Source organism: Tachyglossus aculeatus, chromosome 11, assembly GCF_015852505.1.
Source record: "Tachyglossus aculeatus isolate mTacAcu1 chromosome 11, mTacAcu1.pri, whole genome shotgun sequence".
In the NCBI taxonomy this organism is placed as follows: Eukaryota; Metazoa; Chordata; class Mammalia; order Monotremata; family Tachyglossidae; genus Tachyglossus; species Tachyglossus aculeatus.
The window spans coordinates 63,056,875-63,083,064 of NC_052076.1; the positions used below are offsets into that span (position 1 = coordinate 63,056,875).

Below are 26,190 nucleotides of genomic sequence, written 5' to 3' on the forward strand. Positions count from 1 at the left end.
TTTTTAAAAAATAAAGTCCCTTCATTTCACTGAAGAGGTAACAATAATAACGAATTTCATTCATGGGTACTCCGAACATTTGGGTTACCTACTTTGTCAACTGAAACAACAGTCACTTTGTTTGATATTCGAAGATTTCAATCCAGAGATTAGATGACCTAATTTTGAAAATATGAACAATTAACTAGCAAAGCAACTGGGTAAAAATCTAAGGGGCGAACCTACCCCAAGACAAAGTGCATTCTCAATTCCCTTTAACAATAACACATGCTGTGTTTCTACTCTAGAATAACATCATCCATATGAATCCCAGGAATTTAGTATATCTGACAGTTTCTCTCAACCACCCATAACATTCTTTCCTGTCTCATTGTAGCTGGCAAAAGAGAATTCCGTAATTGAGTGGCATAGAACATGTGCCCTCCCTGCTAGAAGATGACAGATGGATTATAAAAACTTCAAAGCAGAGCATTTGGAGTACCAGGGGAGAGATAGTGGGTATTTGAACTCTCAGTCTTTACCCAGGAGACAATGGCACTCTGACATGGTGCATATATCAAGGAATGGTGTAACTAGATAGACATAATCTTTCTTTTCAATACGTATTTAACATTCTGTTACGAACAAGTTTCAGCCTAGCTAAAGTGCAACTCATCTTAATACTAATCATTAGAGCCTGAATGGCTACATGCCCTCTTTTTTCAATTTTGGATAAATCGGGCCTTCTCAAAAAAAAAAATACCATACAGCTTTGCTAAGACAGGGAACAACCTTCACTTTTAAGAAAAATGAACTGAGTTATTGACAGCTTGAAATTAGCACCTTTTTGATTCGCTAATATGATGGAACCCTGAAATAGATGACTGCTTCCTCGCACGTATAAGCTATGACTAAGTAAGAACTTTCACACACAGCTTGCAGACCACATGTCGCTGACTAGCTAATAAAAAGTTAGTCCAAATACTCACTTCACACTGGTGGTAGTTGGCAGAATGACCCTATTCAAACATTTCTCACCCCTACGGGCTGTCTCCGCTAGCCAAGAGAGAAATAAAAGTCTGGTACTTGGAACCAAAGCGTGATGGTACCTACACCGCACACTGTTTTTGGACTGACAAATTCTACATACAAGGTGTGCCAAAGTGGGTCCAGAATACGTCTTCCTTCCTCCCTTCTGTTTCGTAGATCACCCCCTCCCCAAAAGGAGTAGAGAGGGAGGCTCAGGCCGGGAAAGTCAGAAGGAGGAGGAACTTTCAGCCTCCTGCAGCCAAAGAAAATGGCTGAAACTGAAGACTCCTCCCTTTCTCCGCTTCTTACCAGAACTCACGTTTCAAAGGGCATCAGGGTGGTACTAGGCCGGCAAGCCTGGGGTAGAAGAAGAAGGGTGGCTCAGTGGAAAGAGCATGGGCTTTGGAGTCAGAGGTCATGAGTTCAAATCCCAGCTCCGCCAATTGTCAGCTGTGTTTGGGCAAGTCACTTAACTTCTCTGTGCCTCCGTTACCTCATCTGTAAAATGGGGATTAAGACTGTGAGCCCCCCATGGGACAACCTGATCACCTTGGAACCTCCCCAGAACTTAGAGCAGTGCTTTACACATAGTAAGCACTTAATAAATGCCATTATTATTATTATTACTATAACCTAGTCAGTCCATCAATCAATAATTGCACTAATGGGCCACTTGTAATGGGCTGGGCACCATTCAGCACTGTGGAATTGACACAATCCAACTGCCCCCCAGGCACCAAACTAAATTCAACAATTCCAGTAGGTCCATTAATCATATTTATCGAGTGCTTACTGTGTGAAGACTACTGTACTAAGCACTTGGGAGAGTATAATACAACAGACACATTCCCTGCCCACAGTGAACTTACAGTCTAGAGGGGAAGTCAGACATTAATATAAACCCAAAACTACGATGGTGCAAACAGTAGTTTGTTCCAAATGTAGCTTAAATGAATCAGCAATGGGTGCCAGCCTATGTATCTCAACCCGGGAATCTCCAGTCCCGTCATGCTGAATTTGACACCCAAAGCAAACAAGTGCCAAGCAGCCTCCTCCCCACTGTGGCTTCTTGTTGCCAGGAAAAATCCCTTCACTACATAAAAGATCTGAAATTGGGAAAGAAAATGTAGGCATGGATGGTAGATGAATTATGATTTGGTGGCGCACTCTGCAAGCAAACCCAGAGTAACTGTTGCTGTTTTGGGAGTTCACCAGCCCTGACATTTGGCTGAAAAGAATAAAAATAAAGACTTCTTTAAATGGGTCAGTGCAATTAAAAAAGTGAAAGCGCCTGGTTGCTTTTGGTGTTGAGGCAAACGTAGTTCCACCCGGGGATCTTGCTAGCTAATCTCTGCTTCAAACCAAAAATCATCCCTGGCACTCCATAATATTACTGTCATGAAAGTCTGAAGAGTAAAGTGATTGGAATAAAATAACCAAATGTGAGGGAATGGTTTGTCAAAGATTCATTTTCATCATCAATTGCCTCTTCTGCACACTAACAATATTTATCATTCCATTTGCCTCCCAGAAACATCAGTTACTGTGGTCGTATACCCATGCATCAGATATGTGTTTTAGGTAAGTAGTTAGCCCTGTCTTCGCTTTGCAGATGAGAACGTTGGATGAATTAGCTCATTTCGAATAAGTGGCAGAACCAGGTTTACAGTGCTCTGCTCAAAATAGATGCTCAGTAAATACTACAATACTGTACTATAACCACTGGGGAATGTCCACAGTGTTATAAGTGTGCTGTTTGCAGAATCTCCAGGGATCTCAGGAATTTCATGAGGAAACGTGAGATAAAAAGATAAAAATGTGTGGCGTGGCAGGGGTGGTGGCATAATGGAGGTGTTATTCAATTCATTTAATCGTATTTATTGAGCGCTTACTGTGTGCAGAGCACTGTACTAAGCGCATTGGTGGTTGTGATTTACAGTGTAAAAGTATCCATCCTGAATCAGAAGAATCTATCCTAACAGGGTTTTTGGTGGGGTTTTTTGGGGGGTGGGGGTACCTGATGGCTCTGGAAGAATTGGGAGTGGGTCAGAGGTCCCCCTACCCTCGCAGGAAAGCCCTGGGTTAGGGGGTGGGGAAGTTTCCCCCTGATGTTATGAAATCATGCAGCAAGGACACACAACATAACATGGTAAAGCCATATAGAATGCTGCATGCACGTACAGCATAACATGATCCAGCCGTAAGGAACTTGAGGGAACTGTGAATTTTACCCTGCTTGGGCAGCCAACTGTCTGAAACCAGCCCTGAGTGCTTTCTAAACCAGACTTTGCCAAACAATCCGGACTGGGCCAGTAATTAATCCACCATACCTGTGTACGTAACAGAGTTTTGGCAAGGTATATACTTGGCTACTGTTGAAACAATCTTAATCCCGCACACCCACCATTAGATCACACAACCCCGATCAAAGCAATTGTCATTTATTTGTCTCTAATTCCGCGGGATTTATATTACGTATACAAACACAGTAGTGTCACCACGCCTGGTGTTTGCCTCTCATTCACATAAATTATCATGTCATATGGCTTCCTCTCCTCAAGAAAGATAATAATGATGATGGCATTTATTAAGCGCTTACTATGTGCAAAGCACTGTTCTAAGCACTGGATCCAATACTTGAACCATGAGGGTCAGAATTGAGGTACTTTGGCATAAATCTGTGTGAGAGTTTTCCCAAACACATTCTATAACACTTAGTTTTGAACATTGCTACTAATCAACTGAATTAAAATGGTAAATGCAGGATGGTTTTAAGTAATTTGACTCTGAAGCTTCACTACAGGCATGAAAATATTATAAGGTACTGAAAGGACATTGTTTATGGTTCAGAATATTGAAAATAAGTTATATGACTAATTTTCTGTGTTTTAGAAATACTGAACCGATTTGACAAATTAAAATCATCTTAAATTTTTAAAAATTACTACTAGATCATTGTTAGATGCATAACTAGAGACCTCAAACTAGAAATCGCATACTATTTTAAGAAGCAGCATGGCGTAGTGGATAAAGCATGGACCTGGGAGTAAGGTGGTCTTGGGTTCTAATCCTGGCTCCACCATTTGTCTGCTGTGTGACTTTGGGCAGGTCTCTTCCCTTCTCTGGGCCTCAGTTACCTCATCTGTAAAATGAGGAATGAGACGGTGAGCCCCATGTGGGACAGGGACTGTGTTCAGCCTAATTTGCTTGTATCCACTCCAGCGCTTTGTACAGTGTCTGACACACAATAAGTGCTTAGCAAATACCACAATTATTATTATTACTATTATTATTATTAATTTTTAAAATAATAATGATAATGATACTTTTTAAGCACTTACTAGGTGTCAAGCACTGTGTTAAGTGGTGGGATAGTCACACAAGATTATTAGGTTAAATACAGTCCCTCTACCACACAGGGCTCACAGTCAGAGGAAGGGAGAAAAGGTATTTTACCCCTATTTTACAGATGAGGAAACTAAGGCACAGAGCAGTTAAACAACTTGCTCAAAGTCAAACGGCATTCAAGTACGACTAGAACTTGATTCTCCTGATTCATTCATTCAATGCATTCAATCGTACTTATTGAGCGCTTACTGTGTGCAGAGCACTGTATTAAGCGCTTGGGAGAGTACACTATAACAATAAACAGACACATTTCCTGCCCACAACAAGCTTGCAGTTTAGAGGGAGCTCCTAGCCCCATGTTCTTTCCACTTAAGGCCACCCTGCCTGTACCGAAGTCTAATGCTGCTGTATAGTTCTCGCCATAACTAAATGTCTGTTTGAGGAGCCAACCTTAACTCTCAGTCAGATCTTCATTATACTGCTGAAAATGAGATCCCAGAACAAGGTTGGGAATTAGGCATGTGAATGAAGAAGCCAGAGATTTTCCTCTCTACCCACAGTCCACTACTCTGCTTCCGGGGAACCCACAGAGCCAACAGGTCCCCAGTTCATTTGTTAGTGGAGCTGTGACATCATCGCAATTCCAAACAAACCAATCCTTTTCATTAAAGACACTCCTCCAAGGTTCTAGTTAGAACTTGACAGTACAGCCTATGAAGATCTACGAGATCTCGTATATAATGTAATAGAAGTCACTAACTTTGCAGATACATTAACAAGAAATGACACGCCTGTAATTCTCAGAAGATGCATTATTATTTGCAACATGCTGCTTGATGCTCCATGTGTTAGGCCTCTATGAGTTATAGCAATGTGGTGAACCTTTAAATCAGCCACTAATGCAAAGTCTTTCATACATGAAACACAAATCTCAGCCTCCGTGAGAGGGGGAATGGGGTAAAAGGGCTAAGATCTTTGAAGGAGGCCTGTCTCCTTTTTTAAGTGCATTTTCATCTCTTATTTTTACAGTGATCTTCTGCCATGCTGGAATGTAAACACCACAGGAATAGACAGAATCACGAATTAAGGATTTGGATGCCTTCCTTTAGAAGTAATCTTCAAAGAATGCACATCCCAAACATCACAGTGACTCAACAAGCAAGGGAACAGCCAGTGACTGCATGTAAAACCATCAGGTCATCCCTGTTAGTAGTACTATTCAAATCCGGAATGGCTCCTAAAACAAAAAAGAAAATGTGTTTTTTCATCCAGGGGTGGTGACTCTCTGTTGATTGGGAGGGTCAAGTGATGGGCTGGAAACTGAGGTGCTGATGTTTCACTAAGCACCTCCCGGCTGCAAACTTACTTTGTCTCACAGGCCCTTTGATAAGTGCTGTCATTTGGTCCGTTGATCTCTGAACTCTTGCCTTCCTCCTTCTGACTTCCCGCATTCCTGTCTTCTGGATTTCACATGGCTTGGCCTAGTTTCTAGAGCATGAGCCTGGGAGCCAGAAGGTCCTGGGTTCTAATCTCTGCTCCACCACTTGTCTGCTCTGTGACCTTGGGCAAGTCGCTTGACTTCTCTGGGCCTCAGTTACCTCATCTGTAGAATGGAGTTTAAGACTGTGAGCCCCGTGTGGGTCAGAAACTGTGTCCAACCTGATTATCTTGTATCTACCCCAGTGCTTAGAACAGTGCTTGACTCATAGTAAGCACTTAACAATTACTATCACTATTATTAGTAGTATTACCCTCCCGCCCTTGGCATGCATGGAAGGAAGAGGTGCGTAAAAAGGGAAGGCAAATTATAGTCTTGGCACCTTGAACTTGGGGTCACCCGCACTGTCTCCATGGAGTTGGGACTCATGCTTACTTGTGGTATGGGTGGTGACCCCATAATATCAGAGACAGCCCTAATACTGTAAGTGAAAAAAATGCTCAAAGGTGACTTACTCACCCATGTCTTTAGAAAAACCAAAACGGGGCCCAGAGTATTAAAATACCCTCACATAAACCAAGAAACTAAACAGGAGACAAACCCTTAAGATGAGAGACGTAGGACTACATTCTTAACATACACTTTATTTCCATAGTTACAATGGTAGCAGAAGCAGTGTGGCTCAGTGGAAAACAGCAAGGGCTTTGGAGTCAGAGGTCATGGGTTCAAATCCCGGCTCCGCCAATTGTCAGCTGTGTGACTTTGGGCAAGTCACTTCACTTCTCTGGGCCTCAGTTCCCTCATCTGTAAAATGGGGCTTAAGATTGTGAGCCCCCTGTGGGACAACCTGATCACCTTGTAACCTCCCCAGTGCTTAGAACAGTGCTTTGCACAGAGTAAGCACTTAATAAATGTCATTATTATTATTATTATTAATGGTAGGAGCAAAGTATGGAAAGGTGGTGAATGTGGAGATTTAATGAACTGTCAACATGTCCATCGTTTTGTTATTCATTCTAAAATCTCTGAATCTGCATGAGCTCTTTAATTTTAGTATATAAGGAATAAACAAGACCCATTCCCCTGCTATGACACACCAAAAAGTGATCGCTGGCATCTGCCTGTATCATCATCAACTTGCATATATTTGTTAGAGGATGGCTGAATGTGTTTTATCAGGATGGCCTTATAGAGGAAAACTCATGTAATCAGAATGATACATGGCATTCAAAAAGCTGAAACCAAAATTACAGAATAAGTTAAAGCAACATGCCTTTCTGAACACTGAAGCATTTTCAGTGCAACACTGAAGCATTTTAAAGATTAATTCTGTTCAAGAAGTTAGAAAGTCAAATGCTGAAAGATATTGCAAATACATTAATTAGACACAACTAGAGATCTAGGAGAGGTTAAACCCCAATTTGGCAGAAAATTGAATCCCTTTATTTGATACCAGCTTGGTACGTAGTGATGTTCTGTCCTGCATGTTTAATCTCTCTAGACTTTCCATAGGAAAAATCAAACTACAAGACAAAAGAATCAAAGATCTATTCATGCCAACCTCTCCCCTATTAAAAGATGAAATTTAATACATATTGGAGAAAACTGCTTCTGATAACCACTGTGACAAAGGTCAAAAGTCATACATTCCTAGAGCAATTTTAATATCTTCATATCCAGCTTCTTTCATCAAGAGATTCTGAAGGACCCCTCTATTTTATGTGGCATGTGAAGTTTACACTGTTAGAGGCAGGAACATTTCTCTAAGGAGTATATTGACAGATTACTTTGGAACAGCCCTCTTTCAAGAATGCTCATCTCCTACAGCACTCCACAATCTGATCTCCTTTGATGATATATTAGCCTGTTTAGCACTATTTCTCTCCTAAAAATCCATTTTGACATTTCCTATGCATTAAGCGATTCCCACTTTCTCCTTATATCGCTTTCCTTCTAGGTGTGAGCTTTTGTGCCAACCAGAGGGGTAGCAAAGTCTTCATTTGGTAGCATAGACTTAATTTTATCTTAAATGAAGCTCTCATGATGGAGATCCAATCTTCCAGAATTGGTTTTTTTTTTCAGGTAGCATTAATAGTAATGGTATTATGTATTGAGCACCCAATGAGTGAAAATAAGTGTTCTGGAAAATATAACAGAAAGATGAACAATGATCCCTTGCTTCAACAAGTTTACACACTAAACAGCTATACTTTATGCTTTACAAATAGAGTAATTTAAATAAATATTTGACTGTACAATTTTTTTAATAGTATTCGTTAAGAACTTACATGTTCCAGGCACTGTACCCAGCACTGGGGTAGATACAAGCTAATCAGGTTGGACACAGTCCATGTCCCACATGGGATTCACAGTCTTAATCCCCATTTTTACAGCTGGGATAACTGAGACCTAGAGAAGTTAAGTGACTTGCCCAACATCACACAGCAGGCAAGTGGCGGACCTGGGATTAGAACCCAGGTCCTCTAACCCCAACACCCACGCTTGAAAAAGTAGAAACACTAGACCATGCTGCTTTGGGGCAGGAATCGTGTCGATCGACTATTTCGTTTCGTATTCTGCCAGGCCGCTTAGTACCATACTTTGCCCAAAGTAAGCACTCAAAAAATACCACTGATTGACTGTGAGTCACAAAACTTAATTTCATAAGAAAGAAAATGTCTAACCTTCTGATGATAAGCAGCAACACTTGGAATCTCTACTTTACATGATCTCCAGATAGACTAGGAGTTACTTTAGCCCTTGGAGAATCCTGCTGATTTTGACATACCACAAAAGCATGGCCATATTAACTCCTCCTTGAGAAACTCCATTAGTGAAAGACATCCATGTCAAGGAAACATGGCCTAAAGGAGAGAGCATGGACCTGGGACATAGAAGCCCTGGGTTCTAATTCCAGCTCTGCCACTTGCTTGCTGTGTGACCTTGGGCAAGTCATTTACCTTCCTTAAACCTTGGTTTCCTCATCTGTAGAATGAGGATGAAATACATCTTCTCCCTCCCCCTTAGAATGTAAGCCTTATGGGACAGGGACTATGTCCAAACTGATTATCTGCCACAAATAGGACACAGTAAACCAAACATAGCATGAGCTTGACAAATACCACTATTTTCATTAGTAGTGGAAGTATTGAGATGATGTTAGTACCAAACAATGTTCTAGTTCCCTCAGCCCTCATCCCGCTTTGAAGTTAACACCTCACAGAAGTGGAGGAAATCCTGAAATCCTGAAGCATATGAACACAATAGAAAACAGATTTTTTTCATTAGTTTGGATGAGAACATTACACTGTGTATTTCCATAAGTTCTCTCTGATCTCTCAATGTGAGCCCAGGCAAAGCCTTCTCATTCATTCAGCCAGTCATTCAGTCATTCAATAGTATTTATTGAGCACTTACTGTGTGAAGAGCACTGTAGTAAGCGCTTGGGAGAGTACAGTATCTTTCCCAATGGCAGCTCTGAGGTGGAGCTTCACAACTGAGTTCTGTACCTTGTTTCTCTTAAAACATCTCCTCATTTTTCATCAAGGGGAAAGAAAGTCATTCTCACCCAAGTCACACAGGATCAGCCTGGTTCTGACCTCATTATCAAGAAATCCCAGCATGTGTTGAGGGGAGAGTGGTGGAAAGAGTTGGGAAGTGGATGCTTCTCTAGACTCTAAGCTCGTGGTGGGCAGGGAACATGTCTGCCTGTGCTGTTGCATTCTCCAAAGTCCTCAGTACAGTGCTCTATGCATAGTAAGGGCTCAACAAATACCATTGACTGACTCTCCGCATCCATCCAGTGTTACCTAACTAGATCTAAGTGACTCCTTACCTACTCTCACGTCCAAACAAGTCAGAAGCTGTTCAGATCCATTTTATTTATATTAATGTCTGTCTCCCCTTCTAGACTGTAAGCTTGTTGTGGACAGGGAATGTGTCTATTGTTATTTGGTACCCACCCAAGAACTTAGTACAGTGCTCCACATGCCCCAAGTGCTCAATAAATGCGATTGAATGAATGAATGAAGTGACCCAAATTAGACCAGAGCAGCATTGGCTCATTAGGATTTGCCTAGTATCCTTGCAGTCCAATCCAACCCTGAGGTCATGTCTAAAAAGTTTTACCCCCCAGTTCTACCAAGCAAAAAGTTTCCAGATCTGAATAAGGAGGATTCATTCAATCATATTTATTAAGCACTTTACTATGTGCAGAGCACCGTACTAAGCACTTGGGAAGTACAAGTTGGCATCATATAGAGACAGTCCCTACCCAACAATGGGCTCACATTCTAGAAGGGGGAGACAGACAACAAAACAAAACAAATAGGTTTCAATACCACCATACCAAGCGCTTAGTACAGTGCTCTGCACACAGTAAGCACTCAATAAATATGATTGAATGGATCAGAATAAATAAAATTATAGTTATATGCACATCATTAATAAAATAAATATAGTAAATATGTACAAATAAAATAGAATAATAAATATGAACAAATATATTCAAGTTCTGTGGGGAGGGGACAGGGGTAGGGCAGAGGGAAGGAGAGAGAGGGTGATGGGGAGGGGAGGAGGAGGAGAGGAAAAAAGGGGGGCTCAGTCTGGGAAGGCCTCCTGGAGGAGGTGAGGTCTCAGTAGGGCTTTGAAGGGAGGGAGAGAGATAGGATTGATTGATTGATTGTTTGAGGATTGATTTAATGTCTTTGAAAGGATGTCTTCTCTCTAATTTTCCATGAGGAAAAAGCCATATTTGAAAATGGTGAATACATTCACACCAAACGTCACAAAGTTAGGAATGCAAATCTGTGCTTAACCTTCCCCACGAGGTCCCCGCCTTCATTTCTTCCTCTGCTAACATGCACTGATAATGTGGATTTGAAAGAGCAAAAATAGGCAATAATTTTACCTGATAGACATTGGGGAACCAAGGGTGATGCAGTAATTCCCATTCTTTTGACACAGATTTCCATATCTTATTTCATGCTTCCTTAAGGCATAGCTGGCTATTTGGGGGGTAGGGGAAAAGAGGAGCTTTGAATAATGATGCAAGTAGCATCTCCCATCTCCAAGTGACAGAAACACAGGATAGGACTATGTTGTGGCATAGGAGGAGGCACCAAATACGATGTTATGATTCTGTAAAGCTATTTTTCTCTCTTCCTATAATTATTTTCTGTGATTTGAGTATCTTCTTAAAGACAGTGGGGTTACTCCACCTTATTCATCAATCAAGAAGGTGGCAAGCTGAAAATTCGAAGCTGAAAATTTAACAAAAGTAGCAACTTTTAACTACGTTAATCAGTTTGCTAGCAGGAACTCACAGTATCAAAGAATCCGATAGGGCTACTCTATAAAAATACCCTGAGGGGTTGAAACCTGTAATCTCCTGAATGACTTAAGAAAGTATTTCTTCCAGGGAAGAAGTACCACCTAGTAATAAAAGTACAAGTCTGGGATTCAGAGGGCCTGGGTTCAAACCCCTGCTCTGCTACTTGTCTGCTGTGTGACCTTGGGCAAGTCAATTCACTTCTCTGTCCTTTTTTTGAAAATTGTATTTATTGAGTGCTTACTGTGTGCAGAGCACTGTACTAAGCACTTGGAAAGTACAATTCAGCAACAGATAGAGACAGTCTCTACCCAACAATGGGCTCACAGTCTAGAAGGGGGACCTCAGTTCTCTCATCTGTAAAATGGGTATTTAGATGGTGAGCTCCATGTGGGACAGGGACTGTGTGTCCAACCTGATTAGCCTGCATCTACCCCAGTGCTTAGAACAGTGCTTGACATATAGTAAGTGCTTAACAAATGCCATCATTATTGTCATTATTATTATGATGATTATTATTAAATCCCAGTTCTGCCCCTTGCTTGCTCTGGAACCTTGGGCAAGTCACTCAACTTCTCTGTGCTTCAGTTTCTACATCTGTAAAAATGGAATTCAATACCTGATCTCCCTCCTACTTCGAATGTAGGACAAGGACTGTGTCTCATCTGATTATTTTGTATCTATCCCATGGCTTTGTAAGTACTGTGATACACAGATATGACAATTATTATTATTAGGAAGACCCAGAGACCTCATTTACTAAAATCCTACACCAGAAAAGTAGCAAACTAGCTGTGTGAACTTGTACATTCCAAAAAGGGAACGGAGTCCCCTAAGACATGGGAACACCAGTTCAAATCAGTGATCAGAGTTTGTTCATAACATCAAAGTTCAGTGTCTAGAGATGTTAGAGGCACTTGCTGAATTTGGGTTACTGAAGAATAAGCTTCTGTTACTGCCAAGGATTCTGTGGCCAAGTTGAACATTGAATCAGTCAATCGTATTTATTGAGCGCTTACTATATGCACAGCACTGTACTAAGCACTTTGGAGAGTACAGCGTGAAGCAGCGTGGCTCAGTGGAAAGAGCCACGGGCTTTGGAGTCAGAGGTCATGGGTTCAAATCCCCGCTCTGCCAATTGTCAGCTGTGTGACTTTGGGCAAGTCACTTAACTTCTCTGTGCCTCAGTTACCTCATCTGTAAAATAAGGATTAAGACTGTGAGCCCCCTGTGGGACAACCTGATCACCTTGTAACCTCGCCAGTGCTTAGAACAGTGCTTTACACATAGTAAGCACTTAATAAATGCCATTATTATTATTATTACATTATAACAATAAACAGACACATTCCCTGCCCACATCGAGCTTACAGTGAGCAGTCATGGGTCTAGCTACAGCCTTACCTAAGTTTTTTGCTCTCTTCTTACGCTTCTTCTTTTTCTCTCTCCATCCAATCGAGAATTCCTGATGAAATCTTTGCTTTGTTTTTATGGTATTTGTTAAGTGCTTACTATGTACCAGGCACTGTACTTAGAAATGGAGTAGATACAATCTAATCAGGTTGGACACAGCCAACGTCCCACATGGGGCTCGCAGAATTAATCCATATTTCATAGATGAGGTAACAGAGGCACAAAGAAGTGACTTGATCAACAACCCACAACAGGCAAATGGCAGAGTATATTAGACCTGGATTAGAACCCAGGTCCTTCTGACTCCCAGTCCACTAAGCCATGCAGCTTCTCTTTGTCAATAAGGAATAAGAACTTTTGGTAAATTCCTTAGTTGGCACTGTCCTGGGTAACTGCTTAGCTCTCTTTGGTCTTGATAAACACTGCATTTCTTCCTTCTCTTCTCAAGGACTGTGCGGTATGGTGCTTTTTTTGGTTTTCTAAGGGGTACATGTTAAGCACTTACTATGTCGAAGTCCTTCTAAATGAGATAGATGCAAGTTAATTAGGTAGGACACAGTCACTGTTCTGTATGGTGCTCAAAGTCTAACTAGGAGGGAGTACAGGAAAACTGAGGCCCAGAGAAGTTAAGCGACATGCTCAAGGTCACACAGCAAGCAGTTGGAAGAGCTGGGCTAAGAACCCAGGTCCTCGGACTCCCAAGCTCATGCTCTTTCCACTAGTTCATGCTACTTACTTATTACCTAAATCATTCCAGGAGGTGATCTTCCTGGAGGGTTCAGAAAGTAGTTTATCCTAGAACATGGGAGGGTTCATTTCTGATGAATCCCACAGAGAGGAAAACTCACATCATACTACATGAAGAACAAATGAATGCATCTCAGCAGAAGCAGTATAGCACAGAGGACCTGGGTTTTAACCCCCAGATCGACCACTTGCTTGCTGTGTGACCTTGAGCAACTCACTTGTATTCTCTGGGCCTCAGTTTCCTCATCTGTAAAATGGGGATTCAGACTATGAATCCCATGTGGGGCTCGTACATGGACAATCGGATTAGTGTTTAGTATAGTGCCTGACACACAGTAAGCGCTTTACAAATACCATTTAAAAAAAACCTCGGGCAGCATCTTGGGTTCAAGCAGATATACGTATCTTGTTGGGAGACAATTCCCTAATTCCTACAAGACTCACCACTTAACAAGAAACATGTATTGGGGAAGAACTGAATCTACTATATGAAGACCTACTTATAATGACATTCGGGGGCTGAGAAATTAATGGTAGTAGCCTAGGAATGGTAGTGCATAGTAATAACCCCCAGCGTACTTCCTGTTGATAATTCTTCAGGACCAGACTGGGTATGATATTCTAATGGAACTGTTGTTCTGAAAGATGTTGCTATGACTAGTTTCTGTCGTACCTTTCTTTAAAGGAAGAAAAAGGAAGGGGAATTAACCAAGCAGACACTATTGAAATAGCTGGAAAAGTGCTCTTCCGTGATCATAATCTGTTCAATCCTGTCAGTAGACTTGAATGTGAAATGCTTTATTTAACCATTAAATCATCCTCCTGTGATACTATAAGTACTAATCTGATCTTTCTATAGATGGTAGATGAACCTTTATCTTATCATACAAGAGGATATGTGATGTGGAGAAATTGACAGGAAAACACCTAGAAATTGCATTGAGATTTCTTTCTTGATCATGCCAGGCTCTGAATATTGGTGGTAGGGAGAGTTCCGAAGTGGAGGATTCACTATTAATCCTGAGTGTTGAGCATGAACTTGGAAAGGAAAGAAGAAAGGGTAGGGGGTTGAGGGCAGAACCAGCCACAAATTCGTTTAGGAGATGGAAATTTTTGAGACATCATCTCAAAAGTAAAAGAACTTCAAAGACAAAAACGCACCTTCCTGGAGAATAGCATTAAGATACTTCATATGTCATGCCACCAAGTCAATAAATAGGTCAGTGAATGGAGCAGGACAGAAAACCTTCAAATTTCAGGAACCAACTCCAGAGAAAGCAACTCCACTTGGTTCGCAGAGACAGGAAGCTGCATCACCCAATACCATTTCGGTCTGATGCATCCAGAAAAACAGTTTAATTAAACAAGAAGTCAATGAACACCAAAAAGTAAAGAGAAGAGTAGCTGGATTTGAAGTTACTTCTAATGGTGACATAGGGCAGCATAGCTTCTTTTTAAACACTGAAAATAGAAGGATTTTGAGGGTTGACATTTGATTTTTCAAGTCTTGGTAATTATGGTTTTAGTCATGAAAATACATGCAAGCTCCTAGGATGATTAATATTAGGATGGTCTTCTAAGTGCAACTGGATTGTCAATAAGACAATTAAGCCTGCATCAATAATATGTACTGTATGCTATTATCTGATATTTCAAATCTCAGGCTATTGTGATCTCCAGAAAGCAAAGAGAACACCTTAGCAATGGTTCAAACAGTTCTGCACCAGGGAGATATGCAATTCTACATTAATTGAATGGCATGGCACCTGCAAAGGAAAAAAAAAAAGACTGTTCTTAAATATTGTACAGATAACTCATGAACTCCTACTACTGAAAAATGTGAATCTATGAAAGTGCTTCAATAGAAAATTAGCAATTCTGTTCTTAAAGTTAATCAATCATTTACACCACATGGTCCAAGTCAATAGATGGACTGAATAAGTGCTACCATTGACCTTAATCAACAAACACTCGGTGTTTAGGAATCAGAAAATCTTGATCTAAAAAGAAGCTTAGGTCATTTAAAAAGTTAAAACATATGGGATTCCTTAAAGATGTAGGTTTGTCTAAGCCATTGAATATATTTTGCAGTTGGAAAGAACAGCTTCTGAAGACAGCAAGTGAGACAGCAAGTGAAATCAAGTCACAAGACATAAACCCTACATAACATAATCACTATACATTTATGAAATGAAAAATCATTTTTCTTCAGAAGTAAATCAGAAAGAAAAGCATACAATAAAATAACTACTTGGAAATATTTTAAAACTCGAATATGATTTAGGATTGAATAGAATAGTTATCTCCAAATTAATGAGCCAGATATAATAGTACCATGTCAAAATATTGATTTTATTTTATTCTACCTAGTGTTTGCATTTTGCTTGCCATTGAAGACAACAAATTTTTCATTGTTTCTTAACATTATTACATTATTTTCTATTTATTATGTGTATAACACCCAAAGTGTCACTTTCAGTGTGAATATGAAACAATCATATGGTGATTCATGATAGGAACAAATACAAAAAGCTACTGAGGAATAGTAGGTAATGGTGGCAAAAAGTGTTCTAAAAAATAAAAAGAAGAACAACATTCACCTAAATCATTGAGTATACATACCCTAATTCAATTTGCATTTGGTCACTTTACCAAGTCATCCCCCTCCCAGCCCCACAGCACTTGTATGCACAGCTGTAATTTATTTATTTATATTATTGTCTGCCCCCCTCTAGACTGTAAGCCCTTCATGGGCAGGAAATGTGTCTGTTTATTGTTTCATTGTACTCTCTCCCATGCGCTTAGGGTACTGTTTTGCATGCAGTAAGCACTCAATAAATACAACTGACTGACAGACTGAAAAATGAAAGATTCAGTTTGTAATTGGCTTCTTTCAAAATCCACCATCAAATGGCAGGTAATTAGAGGCAAACAAATAGATACATAGATAGATAAATGAAAACTAAAAATGATATCTATTATTTTATCTCGGTTATTTTTTACAACAGTCAAATATTCTTCTGAATTTAAATTCATCATATATTTCTAACAAATCTTGAACAACTTCTTTAGTGTACAATAAAAGTCATGTATTTGTTTTCAGAATTGTTCTATTTACTTGCTTACATTTTAATATTCAGTATCCAAAGTTACAATTATGTGAATTGCAATTTGCTAGCATGACTCTTTGAGATGCTTAGAGCTATTCAATGAAATTTACTTAAACATTGATTTATTAAGCAACAAAAAAATCAGAGTCCAATGGCCTTTAGCTAGTTACCTTCCTAGTAAAGTTTTATCTTGAAACTGTTTTAAGAAAAGAAAGCTGTTCTGTAAGTTCCTTGAGGGCTGAAATCATATCTACCAACTTTACTGTTTTGTATGAATCAATCAATCAATGGTATTTATTGAGCACTTATTGTGTGTAGAACACTATACTACATGTTTGAACTCACCCAAGCACTTAGTACAGTGCTCTGCTCACAGTTCAATAAATACCATCATTTGTTATTATTATAATAATCATATTAATTAAGTGCTTACTGTGTGTAAAGCACTGTACTAAGTGCTTGGAAGAATACAGTATAGGACTTGGAAGAGTATGTCATTAGATTGCAATGTAAATTAGGCTCTGCACCTTAACACATGTTGGAGACTGTTTCACCAAGGTAGTGTCATTAAATTAATTAATTAATTAATATTAGTGGAATAAACTCCTCCCTCAGAGTCAACAGAGGTCAGAGAAAGCCAGAAGGTGCCAGAACACAGTTGCACTAACACAATCTGTTGGAACAGGTGTTCTGATATGAACTAATGATATTTATTGAGCACTTACTGTGTGTACGTAGCACACTGTACTAATCCCTTGGAAAAGTACAATCCTGTGGACGGTAAAACCAATCCCTGTCCTCAAGGATTGTAAAATCTAGTAGGGGAGACAGACATTAAAAGAAATTACAGCTAAGGGGAGCAGAAGAGTAAAATGGTATTTTCAGAAATGCTGTAGGGGTGGGAGTGGAGTGAACATCAAAGAAGATGGACTCAGGTGTATAGATAATGCAGAAGGGAGGGGGAAAATGGGTGGGGAGATAAGAGGTTAGTCAGGGAAGGCCTCCTGGAGGAGATATAATTTTAGTAGGGCTTTGAAGATGGGAGAGTGGTGATCCTTGTCTGATATGAAGGGGAAGAGTTTCAGGCAGGAGTGGGGAGGGAGAAAAGAGTTAATGGTGAGGGAGATGAGATAGCGGCAGAGTAAGTAGTTTAGTGTTATAGGAGCCAAGTAAGTAGTTTGGGTTGGAGTGGTTGAGGACGGAGGAGGGTGAGAGCAGACTGAGTGTCTAAAAGTCAATGGTGAGGAGTATCTGTTGGATCCAGAGATGGATGGGCAACCACTGAAGGGTTTAGAGGAGTGGGGAAATGTGTGCAAAATAAGTTTTGAGAGAAATTATCTGGGCTAAAGAGGGGAGAGACTCGTGGCAGGAAGGTCAGCAAGGAGGCTGGTGCAGTAATTGAAACATAATATGACAATGCTTGGACTACAGTGGTGGCATTTGTATGTAGAGGAAGGGATAGATTCTAGAGATGTCGTGAAGGCAGATCTGATGGGATTTGATGACAGACTTAACATGTGGGTTTGAAGGAGAGAGATAATAATAATAATGATGATGATGATGATGGTATTTGTTAAGCACTTACTATGTGCAAAGCACTGTTCTAAGCACTGGCGAGGTTACAAGGTGATCAGGTTGTCGCTCGGGGGGCTCACAGTTTTAATCCCCATTTTCCATATGAGGTAACTGAGGCACAGAGAAGTTAAGTGACTTGCCCAAAGTCACACAGCTGACAGTTGGCAGAGCAGGGATTTGAACCCATGACCTCTGACTCCCAAGCCCATGGTCTTTCCACTGAGCCACGCTGATGAGTTGAGGCTAATGCCGAGGTTTTGAGCTTGTGAGACAGGAAGGATGGTGATGTTGCCTAGGGAGGCTTGCTCCACTGCAGCAAGGCATAGTGGATAGAGCACAGGCCTAGGAGTCAGAAGGTCATAGGTTCTAATCCCAGCTCTGCCACTTGTCTGCTGTGTGGCCTTGGGCAAGTCACTTGACTTCTCTGTGCCTCAGTAACCTCATCTGTAAAATGGGAATTAAGACTGAACCCCATGTAAGACAGGGACTGTGTCCAACCTGATTTGTTTTCAATCATTCATTCATTCAATCGTATTTATTGAGTGCTTACTGTGTGCAGAGCACTGTACTAAGCGCTTGGGAAGTACAAGTTGGCAACATATAGAGACGGTCCCTACCGAACAACGGGCTCACAGTCTAGAAGGGGGAGACAGACAACAAAACAAAACATGTGGACAGTTGTCAAGTCATCAGAACAAAAAGAATTAAAGCAAAATGCACATCATTAACAAAATAAATAGAATAATTAATATGTACAAGTAAAATAAATAGAGTAATAAATCTGTACAAGCATATATACAGGTGCTATGGAGAGGGGAAGGAGGTAGGATGGGGGGATGGGGAGGAGGAGAGGAAAAATGGGGCTCAGTCTGGGAAGGCCTCTTGGAGGAGGTGAGCTCACCCCAGTGCTTAGTACAGTGCCTGGCACATAGTAACCATTTGAAAAATACCGCCATTATTATTATTATTATTATTACAGCTCCTGCTGCCAAATTACATAACTGGGCTGACTTCATTTTGACCTAAAAGGCAAAGACTCTCTGAGCAAGTTGGGGTGAGAGGGGGGCACTGAGAGAAAGGTGGTGAGTGAAAAAATCCTGTGCTGCTCAGCACAGGACAGCCAGTCATGGGTAATGAGGGTCTGGGGCTACACTGTAGTAGCTACCCCATCTGCTCCTACCAAGGTACCAACATGGCCCTGGGCAGCCTCTACACTGGATCAGTCAGTCAGTCAATTGTATTTACTGAGTGCTAATTGCGTGCAGAGCACTGTACTAAACTCCTGGGAGAGTACAATATAGCAATATAACAGACACATTCCCTGCCCACAACAAGCTTCCATTCTAGAGGGGGAGGCAGACATTAATATAAAGAAATAAATTACAGGTATGTACAGAAGTGCTGTGGGGATGAGAAGTGCTCTGCACAAAGTAAGCGCTCAATAAATATGATTGAATGAATGAAAAGGAGGGTAATAAAGGAAGCAAGTCAGGGCAACATGGAAGGGAGTTGAAGAAAAGGAAATGAGGGCTTAGTCAGGGAAGGCCTCTTGGAGGAGGCTGGTGCATTTCATTCAGTCATTCAATCATATTTATTGAGCACTTACTGTGTGCAGAGCACTGTACTAAGTGCTTGAAACTCTCACCTTGCTGTTCCCCACAACTGCTCATGTACCAAGCTCGTTACTGCTCTTCGTTCCTCCTGAGCCCAGAAATTGTGCAATTTCCATCCCAAAAGGTGACGGTGACCCACGGGAGTCTCCCTACTCCCTCCCATGCTACCCATTAGGATGCAGGACTCGGGGGGCTTGGGATGAGAGGAAACCCCCCACCCCACCTCTCAGTCTCAAACCTAAGATAAGAATGTGTGCTATTCGGCTGTCCATGCCTCCCTGTATCGAGCAAAAACTCCTAACAATCAGTTTTAAGTCATTCAGTCAGCTCCCTCCTTCCCTCCTACTTAACCACTCTGTTCTCCTATTACAACCCTGTTCGCACTTGTCATTCATTCCTCTGAAACCTATTCTCTCAATTCTCACTTTGCCCGCTGCCAACCTCTTGCCACTCTCCTTCTGTAGACGTACTTACCCTTTCAAATTCGACAGACCAAGTCACTCCCCATGTTCAAAGTCCTTCTGAAATGACATCTCCTTCCCCAATTAATCTCTAATCTCCCAACCTATATCCCCTAATTCCCATGCCTCCACATTCACATCCCCTAATTACTCAAGAATGAACAACCCCTGTAGCACATTGACACATATCTTCGTAGTCTATCATTTCTTCCTATCTGTAATTTACTTCAGTACCTCTATCCTCTGCTGGATTGCAAACTCCTAACAGGGCAGAATTATGTCTACTACTTCTATTGAACTCGTCCATGTGCTTAATACAGCATTCTGCACACAGTAGATACTCAATAAACACTATCGATTATGGTGGAGGCAGATTATCATCATTCAAATTATTTTCAGGGAAGTCCTACTCCAAGCAAAACACCAAAAACACTCATTAAGGACAAAAGTAAGTTTTCATTTCAAAAATCAAGAGTACTTCTTTAAAGAGTGCCCAAAGTAAACTTTCAAAGACCTTTCTTGGCTGAAGTTAGGGATAGGTGGGTTGTAGTCACCTTCCCATTAAACACCTCAATCCTCCTGGACCTGGGATGGGAATCCTGATTTCTAGGTTGACTGTTTGTCCACACGAGTGTTCCCAGGCACAAGGAGATCATTCCTTTCATAAACGCGACTTCAGATGGGTGATGCCCAGGAGTCCTATTTTTGATTAGAATCTACAAGTATTTTCTCCTATCCTTGGGTATCTTCAAAATGACAAGCCATCCCGAATCAGTGTGAGGTGGAAAACAATTAAATAATAATAATTATTATCATGCTGATCATGTGCTTGCTAAGTGCCAAACACTGTCCTAAGCCTTGGAGTAGATACAAGATAATTAGATCAGACACAGTCCCTGTCCCACATGAAGCTCATAATCTAAAGGGGAGGGAGAACAGGTATTTCATCCCCACTTTTACTGATCAGGAAACTGACATATGAAAGGTCAAGTGACTTGCCCAGGGTCACATAGAAGGCAAATGGCAGAGGTGGGATAAGGACCCAGGTCTTCTGTCTCCCAGGTCAATGATTTTTCCACTAAACCACAATGCTTCCCCCAAAAAAGCACCAAAAACAAAAGGCAAAAGCAAGATGAAACTTTCTTCCACCCAGCTCTGATGACTGAGTTGGAATGCAAGACTGTAAAGTACATTAATTAATTTCATAAATTAAGATTTAGGGTTTCTTAGACTAAAATGCAAATATATGCAAAATATGCAAATCACCTCACATCTTTGGATGTAGTGAAAAAAAGTTTAGTCTCTTGTACTTGGAAGGTCACTTTACTTCTCCTCTTCTTGTCTTGAGACGAAGGCATAAATAGGACTCTGCTGAAATCTCCATAACTTAACCCAAGGTGATCTCAAAATGTTCTGAAGTTTACTCTACCTGCTCTTCCTAAAAGATCTTCCATTTTTACCTAGAACTAGGTTCAACAAGTTACTAGTTTTTTCCTTCAGGTTTTCTTTTCCCCATGTTTGTTGGAACTTTTTAAAATAAACCAGTTTGGCAGTTCCTCAAAGACTCTTAGTAGCTCATTTGAAAAGAAAATTTGAGGAGTAAATAATGAGAGGAAAAATTTCATTGCAAATGTGCCCAATAAACAGTTAGGAGGGATTCAAAGAGGAGTCACAGTGCTTTTCCAGGGAGTTATTTAAATTGCTGTCATACACCTTTCTGTGAACTGGACTATCTTTATTTCCAAAACATTTGTCTTGACACATAAAGTAAATATTACAAGTTCTTCAAGGTTACATTTGTGTTTTAGATCCAACAAAACTTCCCAAGCGAAAAAAAAGTAGTAATTTAAAAATGTTTAATATCTTAGCTTTCAAGGGTTTTTCATAACACACACTTGATCAACAATGAAAAAGAGAGAGAAAATGCCACTTTGGCATCTTCCAATTTAGAAATGATGGTGCAACAAATCAAAAAATGCATGAACTCTTACAGTGTTAATCAAAGGGTTAAGTGTTGACTGTATAACTGAAAATTAACCAAGAGTCTCCTTCACCTAGCTGTCCAGCAATGACTAGACTAAACAAGAACTGAAGACTGTGTAGTATTAATGCACGCACATTAAAAGACAAATCATATTAGGATTTTACATTGGGATTGACCATTTCTGACAAGTCCTCCGGTTTCTATAGAAAGAAATGATCCCTCCTTACCTCACAAAAGCTATCCTATAGCCACATAAAGGACTCTGCATGGGGCAAGTCCGAAGGGGCGAGTCTGAAACAGAAGTAAGTGAAAAGGACTAAGTTCTTCATTCTAAATTCTGACTCCTGTAACTAGGCAGCTGGGAAATAACCACCCTCCAGATCAAAGTACAAATTACTTTATTGAAGATGGGAATTTTGATCTCCCTCCCATAGAAATTAGTTGATTTTTATCTGTACCATAATGTGATAAAAAAATAAAGACAGGGATTGTGCAGCCGCTCAAAAGTTTTCCTAACTGGGACCCCCAACGATAACGAGATTAGAATTCTTGTGTCAACTATTCATGTCCCAGGAAGGGATTCAACAATGAATAAAGTTTATTTTCTGATAAATGAGAGGAAACAATTAATGAAAAATTCATTATTTCAATAGTCAATTACTCGCCTATCAAAATTCACCTCCTCATCCAGTTTTTCACAGCCCTAAATCACAAATATAATATTTGGCATAAGGAGATCATTGCCTTTCTTAAATGCTTATGCAAAGTCCAGCCCCTCAAAGGTGCATGCTACAGAATTTAAATACTTAGGCCTGTATTATTTTATAAACCACAAAAATGTATATTCAGTTTGAACAACTTCAATATAGTGACATCATTTATAACCTATTTGAAAAACCATCTAAGTCAGGTGGAAGTAGGCATTATTGGAAAATAATGCTGAATTACAGCTTTAAATCACCATGTATTTCAGAAAAAGACTTCAACTTTACACAACTGCAGGCTTAAGAACAGCTTGGCAAGGCATTTAAAAAACTGAAGGATAGTTTGGTTGTCCTGAAACTTTCCCATGATCTATTGCATGCAAATCCTCATGATACATAAATGAATAGGTTATTAAAACTACACCGATGGTGTGTGGAGTGGGGGGGAATTGAGAGGAAATCAACTAAAAACAGAACATATAACAAGTTATCAAATCCATGATCTGAAAAAAGAATCAAGGGCCGACTGACTGGCCTTTAGGATCTAAAACGATGAGTCCAGGGAAGATTAACATTCCAAACAGTTGGGTGTTTCAACCGTTCAATGCCAGAAGTCTAAATTAGACTACCAAATTAAAGTAGGTGTCTCTGATAGAACTCCTTCAGAAAGAGCACTGGGGGAAAATCTCTACTCTTAAGATTGTCTTTCCCTATCTGGAAATAGAAAGCATTGTTTACTTCTGAGATATTTTCACACACCACTATTTTTTCACCCTTTTAATTTTCCTTCTGCTACTGGACAAAGGTCATAACTTAACATTTGACCTCTTTAGTTGAACTTTTAAAAAAAAATACAACTTCATAGATGTTTCAAAAATCACGAGGTGAGTTTAATTAGCAGGTTTGACCATATTGCAATAGTGAGCACGACTCTTTTCCAGGCTCTAGACTCTAATAGTCATCTGGTAGCAAACATACAACAAACCTCAAAATCGAGAGTCCTAGTTGAATGGCTAATATAATTAAATGGCTTGACTTGCATTTTCAATGGGATTTTGAAATGTTCAATAGGCTTCTATGGAGGAAAACCTGTCCTTTATAGTATTATAGAGTTTGATTCACTTGGCTTTTAATACTTTTAAAGGTTTAAAAATATTTCTAGTAGCAACATGGCTTAGTGGAAAGAGCACGGACTTGGGAGTCGGAGGGCATGGGTTCAAATTGCGGCTCTGCCACTTGTTTGCTGTGTGACCTTGGGCAAGTCTCTTAACTTCTCAGTGCCTCCGTTACCTCATTTGTAAGATGAATTGAAGGTGTGAGCCCTACATGGAATAACCTGATTACTCTGTATCTACCCCAGCGCTTAGAACAGTGCTTGGCACACAATACGCGCTTAACAAATACCATCATTATTAGTACTTTTTTTTTTCTTGGCTAGCTAGGGACACATGTATTATTGTATTTTTGAAAGATGATATTAAATGTGGAAAAAATCAGTATATATATATAACAGTAATGCATGTATCTGTGTATATATAAATATGTATAAATTCAGATACTACAAGTTCAGCTCTCTGTGTTCTCTAGTCATCATGATATATGCAATATTCAACTCCTTAAGAACTGGTATGCATATAGTATCTCGTTTTCAAACTTGAATTAGTGATGGTTTTGTCAGTGGACATACTTTAATTAACATTTTAAAAAGCTACCTTAAGGTCAAAGTATTATCAGTTTTAAAAATTTTTTAAAGCTGTCTTACGTAAAGGATATGGCATAAAGGAAGGTAGATCAAGACTCTAGAATATTTTCTTCTCTGATACCTGAGGAATTTATATATGTAACTTACACTACGGCTAATGGGAATTATAGACATAAATGTCCCTTGAATTAATGCAAGAACAAACCCCTTAGGGGCCCTATCCCACAGCTCTTCCATGAACCTAAATCCCATCAAAATCAATGGGAATTACGTGCATGTGAGAGCTGTGGGCTTAGTGTAATGGTAATATCACTATAATTAAGGCTGAATAGGCATTTCTGTGATTAACCTTGATTTTTGAGGAATCTATATTTTGGTCTTTACAATCTGAATAGAGCTAAGGCTTCATCTTTCCTTTTGGTGACTTCAATAACGAAACAACAAAGAAGCTTAAAAAAAATTGGGAACGGTCACAAACGCTCGATTGAAAATTCCAGATGTGAATGAAATAAAAGGGCAACTAACTTAATAAAGCACAGGATTATCCCAAACATTAGGCAAGGAGAGGTTTTTGGCTAAGGAGCAGCACAAGGGAAAAGGGGAAGGAGTTTATAATAGATGCTTTTAGAAGATGAGCTCTACCTTGGTAATGAAGGGCATCAGTGAAATAGAAAATGGGTAATCAAGGTTATACTATTCAGATGCAGAACTTTCAGGAGAATGTCAGTGCAGGCCTATGGTGATCATCTTTTCTCTACCAAAATGGTATTTAATCTCATTGCGGAGCCATAGATTAATAATAGGAGAAAGGTATTTGCACCAAATCCTCTTCTGTTCCATATCCCTTCCTGCCACCTAACTCTCAGTCCCCTTTCTTCTTCTCTTAAACAAGGCACTTTATCAACAACTCAGCTAGGCCCTTTCATTTCAACTTCCCCCAGTCTTTCGGTGCACCCTACATATCCTTTTTCAGAAAGAGAGTCCCCTTTCTTCCTTAATGACTCAATCTAAAGAATAAGGGGTGTAGGAGGGAAACTGTATCTATTGCTCTGACCTGTTTTCTTTTGCCAACAGCCCTGATCAGATAGGTCAGCTTCAGAGATAGTCTGGGTACATATGCTCTTTTATCTTTGGAGCCACTTGCCGCTCACCTACAGCCTAAACATTCTCACTTTGAACACTGGTGTATGATGTCTAAAGAGAAGAAACAATGTGATACAGTTGGAGGCCTTTTTCAGAGTGCAAAAATGAACTAACAGAAAGGAAGTCGAAGATCTCATTTAGAAAAACAACGTCAAGGTCAGTTCAGAGATCTCCCAGCAGGGTCCTACCTTATGAATTCCCAAATCTCTGAGGCTGTCAGCTGCAGAGACACTACTCTTTCCCAGGAGCGTGGAATCCTGGGTTGTGGACCACTAAGCATCTCTCCAGCCGATCAAGAGGTTTTGATGAGTTCAGAAGACCTCGGAGGAGGTTCGGTCAGGACCTTCTCAGATGAGTAAGCCAAAGGGGGCAGGAAGAGTCACAGAGAGAGTCTAAAATGTGGTGGATGAAAAAACTCATCACATAACACAACTGATTAAAACCAAAACCAAAACCAAGGCCGGAACCAAGCAAGGAAAGCTAAAACGACCCATCCAGACCTGTAGCCGAGAACCATAACCTATTCTGAGGCTGGGACAGAGGATAAATTCACTTCATTTTACAATGCTGCCCTCTAAACACAAAGAGCATTCCTTGAAATGGATCTCCTGGGCA

The 26,190-nt window shown here is 40.2% G+C and overlaps 1 protein-coding gene across 5 annotated transcripts in view; it reads right to left on the reverse strand.

The window, feature by feature from the left end:
• LOC119934279 (zinc finger protein 536-like) overlaps positions 1-26,190 on the reverse strand; it is a 358,396-nt gene that overhangs the window by 322,586 nt on the left and 9,620 nt on the right. The window contains exon 1 of one of the 5 annotated variants that reach the window (XM_038753725.1): positions 25,764-25,796. The exons of the other annotated variants lie outside the window; for them this stretch is intronic. The gene's annotated coding sequence lies outside the window, so the exon portion shown is untranslated. Of the gene's footprint in view, positions 1-25,763; positions 25,797-26,190 lie in introns of those variants that run through there. 5 annotated transcript variants of the gene reach the window in all.